The sequence below is a fragment of the Tamandua tetradactyla genome, chromosome 2 (assembly GCF_023851605.1).
Source record: "Tamandua tetradactyla isolate mTamTet1 chromosome 2, mTamTet1.pri, whole genome shotgun sequence".
NCBI lineage: Eukaryota > Metazoa > Chordata > Mammalia > Pilosa > Myrmecophagidae > Tamandua > Tamandua tetradactyla.
Window position 1 is genome coordinate 183,010,277 of NC_135328.1, and position 15,482 is coordinate 183,025,758.

At 36.7% G+C, this 15,482-nt stretch overlaps 1 protein-coding gene and 1 pseudogene across 2 annotated transcripts in view; one reads left to right on the forward strand and one right to left on the reverse strand.

The window, feature by feature from the left end:
* HIVEP3 (HIVEP zinc finger 3) overlaps positions 1-15,482 on the forward strand; it is a 553,422-nt gene that overhangs the window by 92,043 nt on the left and 445,897 nt on the right. The window lies entirely within an intron of this gene.
* Positions 7,223-8,194, reverse strand: LOC143658169 (developmental pluripotency-associated protein 4-like; annotated as a pseudogene).

A 15,482-nucleotide genomic window follows, 5' to 3' on the forward strand; every position in this document is an offset into this window, starting at 1 on the left:
ATCATTGTCTTCCCCCTCTATTTAGGACATGAAAATCCGGGGTGAAAAACTTCCTGGCAGCATGGGAGATAACTCCCAGGAATGAGTCTGACCCTGGTACCATGGGATCAACAATTCCATCCTGACCAAAAGGGCAAAAAGAAGTGGCTGAGAGAATTCAAACAGAGTCAAGAGACTACTCTGGAGGTCACTCTTCTGCAAACTTCATTAGATATTACTACCTATCATAACTTTCCAAACCCCAGCCACAACCATTCCTGCCGATCCTAAAGAACAGCTAGGGTATGATACAAGATTCTACAAAGGGTCCACTAGGGTAACATTCCAGAAACATACAACTTCCAGATGCGTCCCTGGACCAGATAAGTCCTGAAATGCAGAGGGTCCAGCCTTTCCAGAACATCAACTAATTCCATCCCCCTATCCCATATCATCGACAGCCCTTCCAACATGAAAAAGTTAGAATGGGCATAGCCCAAATACCCCTAAAGAGGGAGAGAAAGATCAAAGCTGATGGTGGAATTATAGCGAGAAGGAGGGTTTAATAATTGAGTATGATTGCTGAATCATTAAATTGATATTTCTTTTAATCTCCAGTACCTTAGAGCAGTTAAAAGTAAAAAACCTAAAATCGTGGAATTGTAATCCATGCCAAACTCTGAAATCTGTTCTACAACAGATTGTGTAAGGTACTTTGAAATGTATTACTTTTTTGTATATATGTTATTCTTCACAAAAATGAAAAAAAAAAGTCAATTGTGATGATAAGTACACAGCTATATGAAAAAAATAAAAAATAAAGGAAAAAAATCATTTGGCCATAGATGTGTGGGCCAATATCTGGCCTTTCAATCCTGTTCCACTGAACTATTTGTCTGTCTTTGTGCCAGTACCACACTACTTTGATTGCTGTTGCTTTGTACAATTTCAAATTGGGAAATGTGAATCCTCAATATTGTTTTTCTTTTTTGAGATTCTTTTGTCTACTGGGGGCCCCTTGCAGTTAATTATAAATTTCAGGATCAGTTTCCCATTTTCTTAAAAAATGGCTTCTGGAATTTTAAGACAAATTGCATTGAATTTGTATTTTGCTTTGGGTAATATTGGCATATTTAACCTTCCAATCCATGAACATGAAATGTCTTGCCATTTAGTTATATTTTCTTTCTTTCAGGAGTGTTTTGTAGTTTTCAATATATATAGTCTTTAATATTCTTTATTAAATTTATTCCTAGATATTTTATTCTTTTAGATGCTATTGTAAGTGGAATTATCTTCTTAATTTCCTCTTCTGATTATTCGTTGCTAGTGTATAGAAATACAGTTTTTTGGTGATCTTGTACCCTGCCACTTTGCAATTCATCTATTAGCTGTAATAATTTTCTTGTGGATTTCTTTAGATTTTCTATATATAAGATCACATTGTCTTCAAATAGAAGTAGTTTTACTTCTTCCTTTCCAATTTGTACATCTTTTATTTCTTGTTCTTGTCTAACAGCTCTGACTAAGCTTCTAGTACAATTTTGAATACCAGTGAAAGCAAGCATACTAGTCCTGATCTTAGGTGGAAAGCTTAAGTCCTTCACCACTGAGTATCATGTTAGCTGTGGGTTTTTTTTTAAACGTCCTTTTTCATGTTGAGAAAGTTCCTTTTTATTCCTTCGTTTCTGAGTGTTTTTATCAAGAAGCTATGATGATTTTGTTGAATGCCTTTTCTGTATCTATTGAGGTAATTATGTGGTTTTCTCCCTTCTATTTATGTAGTGTATACACTGATTGTGTGAAAAAAAAGTCAATTGTGATGATAAGTGCACAACTATATGAAAAAATAAAAAATAAATAAAGGAAAAAAGTCATTTGGCCATAGATGTGTGTGTCAATGTCTGGCCCACTCTTGAATGAGCTACTCTTGAATTCGTGGTATAAATCCCACTAAGTTATAGTGTGTAATCTTTTTAATATGCTGTTGGATTCAGTTTGCTAATGTTTTGTTAAGGAATCTTACTTAAAAATTCATAAGGAAAATTTGTCTATAATTTTCTTTCCTTGTGGTTTCTGTACTGGGCTTTGGTATCAGAATAATGCTAGACTCATAGCAAAAATTAGAAAGTGTTTCCTCCTCTTGAATTATATGGAAGAGTTTGAGAAGGAGTGATATTAATTCTTTAGATTGGTAGAATTCACCAGTGAAGCTTTCTGATGGACTTTTCTTTGGTAGAAGTTATTGATTATTGTTTCTCAGTACTTTCTAATTTTCCTTGTAATTTCCTCTTTAACCTGCTTGGGTTTTTAGGAGTGTGTTGTTTAATTTCCATATATTTGTAAATTTTCCAGTTTTCTTTCTGTTATTGACCTCTAGCTGCATTCCATTTTGTGGTCAGAGATGCTACTGACTTCTCAGTAAAAAAGACTTCTCTTTGCCCTAGCACACGGTCTATCCTGGGATATCATCCATCTGCACTTGAAAAGAATGTCTATTCTGCCACTTTTGGGTGATGTGTCCTGTATATGTCTGTTAGACTCCGTTGGCTTATAATCTTGGTCAGATCCTCTATTTTCTTTTTACATTTTCTCTAGATATTCTATGCAAAGTGAAAGTGTTGTATTGAAATTTCCATCTGTTATTGTAGAACTCTATATTTCTCCCTTCATTTCTGTCAGTGGTTGCTTCATAGATTTTGGTGCCTTGTTGTTAGTTGCATATGTTTATAACTGTTAAATCTTCTTGTTGAACTGACTCTTTAATCAATATATAGTTTTCTTCTTTTTATCTTGACTTAAAATCTATTCTGGTGATTCCAGCTGTCTTTTGGCTATTATTTTCAAAAAACATTTTTTTCCATCCTTTCACTTTCAACCTGTTTGCATCTATGGATCTAAGATTGGTATGCTGTAAGCAGCATATAGTTGGATCACTGTTCTTGATCCAGTCTGCCAATCTCTGCTATTTGACAGGAGAGTTTAATCCATTTGCATTTAAAGTAATTATTGATAAGGCAAGATTTACTTCTGCCATTTTTCAAATTATTTTTTATAAGTGTTATTATACCTTTTTATGTCTCCTTTTCTCCATTACTATCTTCTGATAGTTTAGATGATCTTTCATAATGAGCCATTTTGAATCACTTCTCTTTTCCTTTTGTGTAGATTTTTAAGATAGTTTCTTTATAGGGATTACATTTACCATACTAAATCTATTTCAATTTAGCTGTTGATTCCAACTTGACTTTAATTACCTATCCATACTCTAAACTTATATCCCTTCATTCCTCCTTTTTATGTTGTTCTTGTCAAAATTACATCTTTAAGCATTTTGTGCCCAGTAACGAAGGTTTATGCTTGTTTTTTTATGCATTTGAATTTTAAGTCATACAATAAGTAAAAGACAATATTACAAATGAAAATGCAATAATCTAGTATTTATAGTTACCCATATTTTTACCTATGCTGGAGGTCTTTTTCATTCAGCTTTGACTTGCTTAAAAGTGTCCTTTCCTTTCAACTTGAAGGATTCCCTTTAGCACTTCCTGTAAGTCAGGTATAGTAGTAACAAAGTTTTGTTTGTCTGAAAATGTCTTAATTTGCCCTCCTCTTTAAAGGAAGATATATTATTTGTCAGATATATTATTCTGGGATACCATTTTTTTCCTTCAACATTTAAAATATGTCTTCCCATTGTCTTCTGGCTTCCAAATACCAAGTTAGCTTAGGTAGCATACATAAATTATGGTCCTTTATACCTCCATTTCTGCCAGTTTTATGTTCTTATAATAAATTACATCTTTATACATTGTGTGCACAAAACCATAGAATTATATAGCTTTTATAGATTTGCATTTTAGATCCTATAAGAACTAAAAAGTAGAGTTATAAACCTAAAATACAAGAGTGCTGTCATTTATACTTACCAATGTAATTACCCTTACCAGAGATGTTTATTTCTTCATGCACCTTTGATCTACAGTATGGTTTCTTTCCTTTAATCTTGAAGAACCCGCTTTAGCATTTCTTATTGTGCTGGTCTTGTGGTTACCAAATTTCTCACCTTTTGTTTTTCTGGGAATGTCTTGATCTCTCCCTTATTTAAGAAAGATACTTTTGCCAGGTATAGAAATCTTTGTTGTCAGTTTTTTCCTTTCATCCCTTTAAATATGCCATCCCACTGCCTCCTTACCTCTGTGGTTCCTGATGAGAAATCAACACTTAATTTTATTGAGGTTACCTTATACATGACTTGTTTCTTCTTTGTTGTGGCTTTCAAGATCCTTTCTTTGTCTTTGGTACTCAACAGTTTGATTATAATATGTCTGGGTGAGGCTCTCTTTGACTTTATCCTGATAGGATTTTTTTCAGCATCCTGGATGTGCATATTTGTACATTTCATTAAATTTGGTGAGATTTCAGCCATTTCGTCAAATATTATTTCTTCCCTTTTCTCTCTGTCATCTCCTTCTGTGACTCTCATAGTGCATTTATTGGTATGCTTGGTAGTATCTTGCAGATCTCTTGGGCTCTTGCTTTTTTTCATTCTTTTTACTTCCTGACCCACAGACTTAATCATATTGATTGCCTTATCCTCAAGTTTACTGCTTCTTTCCTCTGCTAATTCCAATCTGCTGTTGAACCCATCTTGGCAATTTTTAAATTTCAGTTATTGTGGTCTTCACCTCCAGTATTTCTGTTTGGCCCTTTTTTTCTGTATCTTCACTGAAGTTCTCATTTTATCCTTTATCATTTTCCTTCAGTTCTTTGGCTTTATTTTCCTTTACCTCCTTAAGCAAATTTAAGACAATTTAAAAATTTTGGTATGTCAAAGCCTGATCTTCTTTGTTGATGGGTTTTGATTTTAATATTGCTCCTGTTTTTTTGTAGGCCTTGTAATCTTTTGTTATACACTGGACATTTTGATATTTTAATGTGATAATTTTGGAATTTAGTCCATAAGATACATATTCTTTAAGCTTATATCTACCTAGTGTTATGACAGGCATTTCCTTGAAGGCTAGGAGCTATCAAACTGAAAAAGCAAAGCAAAACAAAATAGAAGCAAAGATATAAAAGAAAACCAAAACAGTACTGGGCGGGCCACGATGGCTCAGTAGGTAAGAATGCTTGCCTGCCATACCTGAGGACCCGGGTTTGATTCCTGGTGCCTGCCCATGTTTAAAAAAAAAAAAACAGTACCTTTTACAGTGTTTGTGGATTGGTTCTGTGTTGCCCAGTTCTCTCCTTCAGAGTGTATCTATCCTAACAATCATCCTAAAGAACAGCCTGAGGTGTAATCATTGGGTCCTCTGTGGCCTTTTTTTGCGGGGGTGGTGGGGGGAGGTCAATAATGAGTTATTAATACTGTGGGATTCTACATATATACACACACATATTTTATCTTTTTATACCATGCCACCATTTGTGGAGTCCTCACCGTGTGCCAGGTTATATTGATAGCATTTAATAACCATATTATGTGCCATGACACAGTACTATTTCACATAAATTAACTATTTATCCTCTCAAAACCCCTCAAAAATGGGTTTTGAAATTAGTCACATTGTATAGATACAAGAACTGAGATTTCATTCAGTTGTGTTTTGATTCATTTAATCCTCTCATCAGTCCTGAGATACTTCCTATATATTTTTTTTTACGAATATGGAAATTTAGACACAGAAAAGTTTAGTAAATTGCACCTCTTGATGGCTTAGTTAAGTGATAGTATTTGGGTTCAGGTCATATCAGCTCCTTTAACCTCCTTGCTGGGCTGCTGTTTCTCTTTTATCTCTGATAGCTAGTGAGCAATTTGTGAAGATTCACTGTTGAGACTGTGAAAATATTCTGCCAATCAACAAATTTTTCTCTCTAGCTTTATCATTTATTGGGTTTTTTTTCCAAACCAGTCTATAAACTGATGTCTACAGACTTTCCAATGCCACCACTTTTTCCATTCCACTGTATTACTTTTTATGTCATCACTGGTGTAAAATAAAAATAAATCTCTCCAATTCATTATATAAAACAACATGGGAAACTGCCATTAAAATCACAGGGCAGATGAAAAGCACCAGATCTTCTCCAAAATTCACATGACAATAAATTTAGTTAGTACATAAAAAATTAAAAATGAATCACACACACACAAAAATCATGCTTTTTGCCTTAATACTTCTTTGAGCTAAGAACATTAATAATTTGAATGCAATGACTATGGCTCACTAAATACAGTTGTTCTAGTTTGCTAGCTGCTGGAATGCAACACACCAAAGATGGATTGGCTTTTAATAAAAGGAGATTTATTTTGTTAGTTCTTCAGAGGAAAGGCGGCTAACTTTCCACTTAGGTTCTTTCTTACATGGAAGGCACAGGATGGTCTCTGCTGGTCTTCTCTCCAGGCCCCTGGGTTCCAACAACTTTTCCCGGGGTGACTTCTTTCTACATCTCCAAAGGCCTGGGCTGAGCTGCAATTGCTGAGATGAGGAATGCCAAGCTGCTTGGCTGTGCTACATTTCCCTCTCTCATTTAAGCACCAGCCAATTAAGTCAAACGTCACTCATTGCAGCAGACACGCTCCTAGCTGACTGCAGATTTAATTAGCAACAGATGAGGTTCACGTACCATTGGCTTATGTTCGCAGCAGTAAAACTAGGTATGCTCACCTGGCCAAGTTGACAACTGAATCTAACTAACACAACAGTGGAGTGATGAATTATTTTATATATACATTTCCAATTCATATATAATGAGTGGAGAAGAACACTGTCTTGATCCCAGAGCCAAAACACAGAAACCTAAAGAATAACTTTTTTGAAAAATGCTGTTTTGTATATTAAAAATCATTGTTTTTGACAGGAAGAGGGCAATAATAGCTTTCACATCAGCCTAAAATATTCAATAGTTTGAAGTCACAAAACTTACGATTAAAAAGGAGCAGTTTCCAAAGCAATCAGTATTCTAAGGTGAGAAGTCCAATACAGGAAGAAATTTCTGTTATTTTGTCACGCAATACCCCAAGGCTCAGCTGAAGAGCATTTACCCACTTAAAAGAGCTGTTTTAGTCATTTCTGTTTCAGAAGGGTAGATATTTGGGAGTATAGACAACTTTTCAATTAAACTGGAATGAACAGTAATTTGCAACGTGTTTTTCCCAGTTTAAACATAAGAGTCTCCTATATTCCTACCCACAGCGGAGCAGGCACTATTGGGGCCTAAAGGTAAAATGTGCAACACACTAGTTGTGTATCCTGCAAGTAGGAAACATGGAGGGCGTGGTGAGGTCCAGGGCTCAGTGGTCAGTGACACCATCCAATTGATTGTGGACCTTTTCCACCATTAACTGCAATCATGGAAGTATCGTTTTCTTGGTAATGCAATCTCACTGGAAAAAAGGAAAAAAGAGACCTTTTTCCTCTGAACACGTTTGGGGCACAACATATTGTCCTCCAGATGTGGGAGTGGAAAATTGCAGGCAGGTAAGAAGAAGAGTGCACTCACGCCCCCTTGTTTTTCAGGGACCCAGACTTGTCCAGCCTGAAATTGCAGGTGAACTCACCCATCTGTGTTTGCAAGGAGACTTCTTCCTCGTACCACACACCACTGATACCATAGGCCTCCTGTGTCGATTCCGCTGTCTGCACACTCCCAGCCCTGGCTGCAGTTCTCGTCCAGGAAGCCCACACAGGCTCTTGGGTAGAAGTTGTCACCACAGTTGTATTTACTCCCTCAAGAAGAATAGATTCTGGGCAGTACAATGGTGGCTCATTGGCAGAATTCTCATTTGCCATGCCAAAGACATGGGTTCAATTCCCAGAGCCTGTCCATGCCAAAAAAAACGGACTCCATTTTTGAAGTGTCTCTGGTGGAGGAGGCACTTCTGGAGGGCTAGTGCCCTCAGAAGACATCTTCCTTTTCTCTGAATTTTCCAGAGGCATTTCCCCCATTGATGTTCTTTGAGACTGCATCAGTATCTAGGCCTCCTTCACTATGACAGGAATGTCTTTTTGATTTGGGTAAGCATGTTTGCAGAGCACCTATATGCTTCTAATTTCTGACCTTCGGTGCTCAGCTTTAATTGCTGGCACCAGGCCCGCAGGGTATCTCCATGAAGCAGGTTGACTGGTGACAGTTTAGATGGTAATGGAGGAGTTGTTATCTTCTTCCAAGGTTTTGGTCTGTTGTTGCATGGTGCTTTGTCATCTTTCATGGATTTTTTTCATTTGGTGCCCTTAGCTGAGGTTCTTAGTGAACCTGATGTGCTTGGTTCACTGGAAGCCTACTGTTCCTCTTTTGTTTCTATTGACACAGGTTCAAATTTGAGAGTCACTCAGTCTTCCCCTGAATTCTCTGTAGAGTTCCACTCCTTGTCTTTTGCATTTTTCGTAGTCAGAAAAGACGTTGAAGTTGATAAAAGGAAAATTCTTCTACTTCTGCAATCCCTCTCTGGTCTTTTTAAGCATGCTTTTGGTTCTGCATAGGCACTTCTGGCCTTAGGGATTCTTCTCTCTTCCTTCTAGGAAATTGTATTTCTTCCCAATCCAGGCACTCTATCATATATCTTACAGTCAGTAATCCTTTTCCCCAAGCCATTGCAATTTGATTGTTTATTAGTTTAATTTTTTTTTGCTCAGTGAGCTGTTTCTGCCTGTAGTGCAAGTTCTGAGATAGTGCTCCAGAGATAAGTGTCCTAGGTCATTTCTTTAGGCTGCCACCAGACAGACAGGTACATACATACATGCATGTATATACATAGGGGCTACTCTTTTCCTTCTGGAACCAGGACCAAGGGCCCACACTGACAGCAAGGGCTGGGTCTGCATTGAGCTTGGGAGGAGGTGGGAGATGGGACAGTATGGCATACGATGGTATACGTAGTCTTTTTCTTGATTTGGCACTTACCCAATTACTGAAAACTTCAACTGTTTTCTGTGGCTCTGAGAAAGATGGTGCTGCCAGTTTTTGCCTGTTGTTTAAAGAATCTGTGGGGGATAGATCCCTGGAGCATCTCACTCTGCCATCCTGGTGATACCACTCCTATTTTTATTTTTGAAGAAGAAAATTAGCTTAGGTTTCTTTGCTCTAAAATGGTCAAGACTGACCAAGGGAACTGACCTAATTTTAGGGTGTCCACATATCTTGGTTTGCCTAGAACAGAGTTCTGGCTCAGGCCTTGTTTTTGTATAATTGTCAATAGTACACTCTTTACCTCCAGAAGTATCCCAGTATTGCAACATGGGGCCACCCAAGCTAATGCTTTAAATCCATGACTGGCATTGATAAGGTTAATTCAGACTGTTAAAAAATCTTGAAATAATAGGACTATTTGACAGAAAAGATTTTAAGCCCAATAAAGAACAGAATAATGAAATAATGAAATCTCAAGGAATTGGGTGTTCCAAGATCTTATTTTTCTAATAACTGTTACTGTTGATGCATCAAAATATTTTAATATTTAACCCCTTTTGCTGCAAATAATTACTCTGATGTGTTATATATTTCTACACCTTCTTAAGTAGAATAGACCAAATGTAATTGAACTTCTCATTGACACAAGATCATCATTGTAAACACCAGTTATTGCAGAGCTTTCCACTCAGTGGACAGCAGATGTGTTGTGAATGGATTATAAGCATGCTGAAATATGATCCCCACTCCCTCTAGTTCCCAGGGAAGCCCGGTGGAGCTTTGGACAGGAGAAAGAAGCCCCTGGGTTAGTTGCCTCTGGCCATATTCCCTAGTGTGTCATCTAAATAGATTCATTTTCTATGCGTATCTTGGCTTATCAAAAGTAGTGAAGCATTAGTTATGTTGTGTGGTATAATTCAGAAATCTGGTGGTATCTCTGGGGTTATATAGGGTGATTTTCATTTAACCTCGAACTGAATTTCCCCTGATGACTACTTCTCTCTGCTCTTTGTGGCACTCTTCCTCTTTACCTTGCTGATGATTGCCATTGCTTGTTATTGTCTTTCCTATTTAATCTATCTTATTTTTCACACACTTGTTTGGGGTAGGTAAAATATGGTTGTCTGGCTTTGTTATTCTAGCTGAAGATTTAATAATGACCATTTGCATTATTGTCTTTTAAACTCATTTCTATGCTTGTTGCTATATTCCAGTTGTCTAAGATAACCTTACAATGTCATATTATACCACCTTATTAGAAATAGGAGATATTTTATAAACCTCTTTATTCTTAAGAATTAGTGTGTTAAACATATATATAGTTAAGAAAACTGTAAATAGGGTTATAATGCTGTATTATAGAGAAGAAAAGAGTATTTGGTGCTTGCATGTATGCCCACACAAATATACACAGAGTAAGAGAGAGAGAAAGATTTGGATAGCATGGAATACAGTTATGCTGTCTTTACAAATCAACCTTATAAAGGTCAGTTGTCATGCTCTCTCAACAAATGGTTCCTTGTTGCCGTTCTGAAACTGAATGTCCTTCTGGTTGGACAATGGGTCTTAGCCAGTAAGGCTTTCCTGATGCTTTTGTGTTCTTGTGTAAGGGTGGACCTTTTCCAGCATTGTTAATGACAGAAAGGAAATGCTCAATGGGCTACATGAAATCTAAGTAACATTATCCTTGGGGCTTTCTAGCTCAGAAATTAAAAGTAAGGACTTTGGTGTCTGATCTGGAATTAAATTCTAGTACCAGGTGAGCTTCTTCATACCTCTGAATCCCAGTTCTCTTATTGGGATGTTGAAAGGATGAAATAAAAAAAAATTGGTAATGAACGAAACAGAGCCTCTGGCTTGTACTAAGCGATCACTAAATGCCAATTGATTCATCAGTGCTGCTGCTAATAATAATAATAATAAATGGAGTCCTTAATGGTCAGTGGCAAGACCTACCTTTGAGGAAAAATATAGTAAATAATAAAACATAAGTATGTTATTTTGTCATTTGCCTAATCTTGAGTAATTTATCACCTTCATATTTCTCACTAAATAACGATGTGTATGAAAGATACTGCTAGTGACTTAAATAGGTTAGAAGTCTTATAAAATTATTTTCTCTTAAGGAATGCATGATGTTCAGTATGTAGTTTCATATTCTTTATCAGACAATTGCATACAGGTAGCTGCTTTCCATTGTTTACACAGGTTCTGCCTCCACTTTTTAAAAATACGTACATTTTTTGTCTTTTACTTGACTCCTATGGGATTTTTTCCCTGCACTTTACATTTCTCAAAAGCAGTGAATAGAGAGGTTTCTGAGACATATGTCAATGCTAAAGCCCCTCAGGGAAGTTCCCAAGACGACTATGATTACCCTGACCACCTGCAATACCTTCTGCTTGCTATTGTGAAAGTTACAGATGCTTCATTAAAAGAAATGCAGTTCTGGTTTCTATTCAGAGGTAAAAAGAACTGGAAAAAGCACTGTCCCCAAATTTACAACTTTGAAACTTTTCATGAATGCATTGGAGTACTGAAGCAACTGTGAAACCAGCACATTCAGAATCTAGGAAGAGGCAGATATATGTAGAGAGAAAAGAGACATGAGCACTGATTTACAAGGGCAGGAAGTAGCTAGACACCCATAAGAAGAGTTTAGCTATGATTGGTGAATAGGTGGACACTGGCTGAGCACACAGTGGCAAAAGAGGGTGAAGCTCATAGAGGCTTCAAATCTGGGGGGGGTGGGGTACATATTCTGTGGTAGGCTTTTTGTCTGTGAACCCCTCTGTTCTAGCTTGCTGGCTACTAGAATGCAATATACCAGAAATGGAGTGGCTTTTTAAAGGGGGAATTTTATAAGTTGCTGGTTTATAGTTCTAAGGCTGAGAAAATGTCCCAATTAAAACAAGTTTATAGAAACAAACAAAAAATGAAATAAATAATAAATAATAAAAACCCCCAAATCTATAGAAATGTCCACTCTAAGGCATCCAGGGAAAGATATCTTGGTTCAAGAAGGCTGATGGCCTTCAAGATTTCTCGCTCAGCTGGAAGGGCACATGGTGAACATTGTGGCTTCTGCTGGCTTTTTCTGCAGGTCTCTTGCTTCATGAAGCTCCCTGGGAGGTGTTTTCCTTCTTCATCTCCAAAAGTTGCTGGCTGGTGGACTCTCTGCTTCATGGTTCTGCAGTGTTATAAAAAGGGGCTCTCTGAAATGTCTTCTCTTTTATAGGGTTCCAGTAAACTAATTAAGACCCACATAGAATGGGTGGAGGCATGTCTCCATCTAATCAAGTTTAATACCCACATTGATTGAGTGATATCTCCATAGAAATAACCTAATTAAGTTTCCAACCTATAATACTGAATAGGGATTAGAAGAAACTGTTGCACCTACAAAATTGATTAGCACTAAAACATGGCTTTAATAGGGTACATAAATCCTTTCAAACCAACACACCCACCATGAACTCACAGAAATGTGGTGCAGTGCTGTGCAATAAACTCCACATATCCTTCTCTCCTATTTCCCCTATGGAACAAAAGCCTTAATCTGTATAGTATGTGTGTGTGAAGGGGCAAATACTTTCATCTTTAGGGTACTCTTGAAATCCCACTACATCTGATGCAAGGGAACAGAAAAATATTCTTGACTTTTGGGGAAAGGTTAGGAATGCATGCTGTTTTCAAAAGTAACCCACAGGAGGGGCAGGATCACTGTGAAGACCATGCCTCAAAGACTTGATGATACAGTTCATGCCAAAGATGGAAGCTTAATCAGAAAACAGAAAACATCCTGTCCTGCAACCTCCTGCTCCCCACCCCCAGTAAGGCTAACAAGAGAAGCCGGGGGGGTGGGAAATGAAAGAAAGAATGGATGAACAAGTAAAAAATAGCTATCCAGCTAGAAAGATAGTAGATTTTAATTCAACTTTATAAAAATCACATTAAATGTGAATGGTCTAAACATGCTAGTTAAAAGACAAAGAGTGCCAGATTTGGATAAGAAAGCAAGACCCAGCAATACACTATAAGAAATCAAAATTCCAACAACTTTTGTAGAATTGGAAAAGCCAATCATCAAATTTATATGGAAGTGTTAAGGACCCAAAATAGTCAAAACCATCTTTAAAAAGAAGAATGTGGTTTTAGTATTCACACTTCTCAATCTTAAAACTTTACAAAGCTACAGTAATCAAAACAGCATGGTACTAGAAGAAGACAAACTTATAGAGCAAAGGAATTGAATTGAGAGTTCATAAATAGACCTTTACATCTATCACTGATTGATTTTTTAAAAATATTTTTTATTGTGAAATATAACATATATGCAAAAAAGTAATAACTTTCAAAGTATACTGTAACAAAAAGTTAAAGAATAGATTTCAGAGTTTGGTAAGGGTTACAGTTCAACAATTCCAGGTTTTTCCTTCTAGCTGCTCCAAGACACTGAAGACTAAAAGAAATTTCAATGTAATGATTCAGCAGCCATACTCATTTGTTAAATCCTGTCTTTCCTGTTATAACTCCTCCTTTTCTATTGATCCTTCTCCCAATCTTTAGGGGCATCCAGGCTATGCCCATTCCAACTTTTTCATATTGGAAAGAGCTGTCAATAATATGGGATGGGGGAATGGAACTACCTGATGCTCTTGGAGAGGCTGGAGCTCCTCTGGGTTTCAGGACTTATCTGGCCTAGGAACCATCTAGAGGTTGTAGTATTCTGGAAAGTAAACTTAGTACGTAAAACTTTTGTAGAATCTCAAATAGATGCCTATGTGTTCTTTAGGGTTAACAGGAATGGTTTTGGTTGGGGTTTGACAAACCATGGTAATTAGCAATACCTAGCTGATTTCTTGCTTCCCTTTTATAGGAGCCCTTGTGGCTATAATGGATTCATCCTGATAATTCATGATAATATTCCCACCTCAAACTCCTTAACTTATTGCATCTGCAGAGTCCCTTTTGCCATGCAAGGCAACTTATTCAAAGATTCCAGGGTTAAGACATGGACATATTTGGGGCCAATTATTCAGCCTGCCTACCATAAGGTCCTGTGACTCTCAGCAAGGAGGGGTAGATATAACTGCATCAGTGTCTAGATGGAAGTTGGGGTGATGTAATCAGCCATCTGTGGAGAACTGGAAGGACCAAATCCTCGGCTATTGTGAGGACCACGAAAGAGTGGAATTGGCACACAACAAGAGAGGAATCAGATAAAAATGAACAGACAAGTGAATAAAGAATAATCTGTGAACATCTTCATAGCAACTCATGACATCTGGATGGAAGCATGTCAGAGTCTTTGTGCAAAGGTGAAAGGAGAGAACTGAAGTCACTTCTGAAGTGTATAACAAACTGATTGATTTTTAACCAGGGTGCCAAATTCTTTCAATTGGAAAAAATATAGTCTCTTGAACAAATGGTGCTGGGAAATTGGATATCCATATCCAAAAGACTGAGGGTGGACCCCTACCTCATATCATCTATAAAAATTAACTTAAAGTGGATCAGAGACCTAAATATAAGAGCCAAGAGCATAAAATTCCTAGAAAAAAAAATGTAGGGAAACATCTTTAGGACCTTGTGTTAGACTATGGTTTCTTAGACTTTACACCCAAAGCATGAACAATAAAAGAAAAAATAGGTAAATAGGACCTCAACAAAATTAAAAACTTTTGTGTATCAAAGAACTTCGTCAAGAAAGTAAAAACAGCCTATTCAATGGGAGAAAATATTTGGAAACCGCATATCCAATAAGGGCTTAATATCCAATATATATACAAAGAAATCCTACAGCTAAACAACTAAAAGGTAAACAATCCAATTAAAAATGTGCAAATTATTTGAATAGATGTTTCTTCAAAGAAGATACACAAATGGCCAGAAAGCACATGAAAAGATGTTCCACATCATTAGCCATTAGGGAAATGCAAATCAAAACCACAATTAGATACCATCTCACACCCACTAGAATTGCTACTGTTAAAAAAAAGGAAAATATCAAGTGTTGGAGAGGATGTGGTGAAACAGAATGCTTGTCCATTTTTGGTGGGAATGTAAAAATATAATTGCTGTGGAAAAGTTTGGTGGTCCTCAGAAAGAATAGAATTACCACATAACTCAGCAACCCTCTACTAGATACATCCCCAAAAGAGTTGAAAGCAGGGACTTGAATAGATATTTGTATACCTGTGTTCATAGATGCATAATTCACAATTGCCAAATGAGGGAATCAACCCATGTTTCCATAAAAGAGTTGAATGGGTAAACTAAAAGTGATGTATATGTGTGTGTGTGTGTGTGTGTGTGTGTATACAATGGAGTATGATTCAGCAGTAAAAAGAAGTGAAGTTTTGATACATGTGACAATGTTGATGTGTTTAAAGGAGAAATTTTTGGAGGTGTGTATATTTCTAGAACAAAAATTATAAAAAAACAAAAAGCACAGCAGTAGGTCTGAATAAACTAACAGTGAACACTAATGTAAACTGTGAACTTAGTCAATAGTATAATTATAATAATATTCTCTTGTCAATTATAACAAAGTTACCACAGTAATGAAAAATGTTGAAAATGGGGTT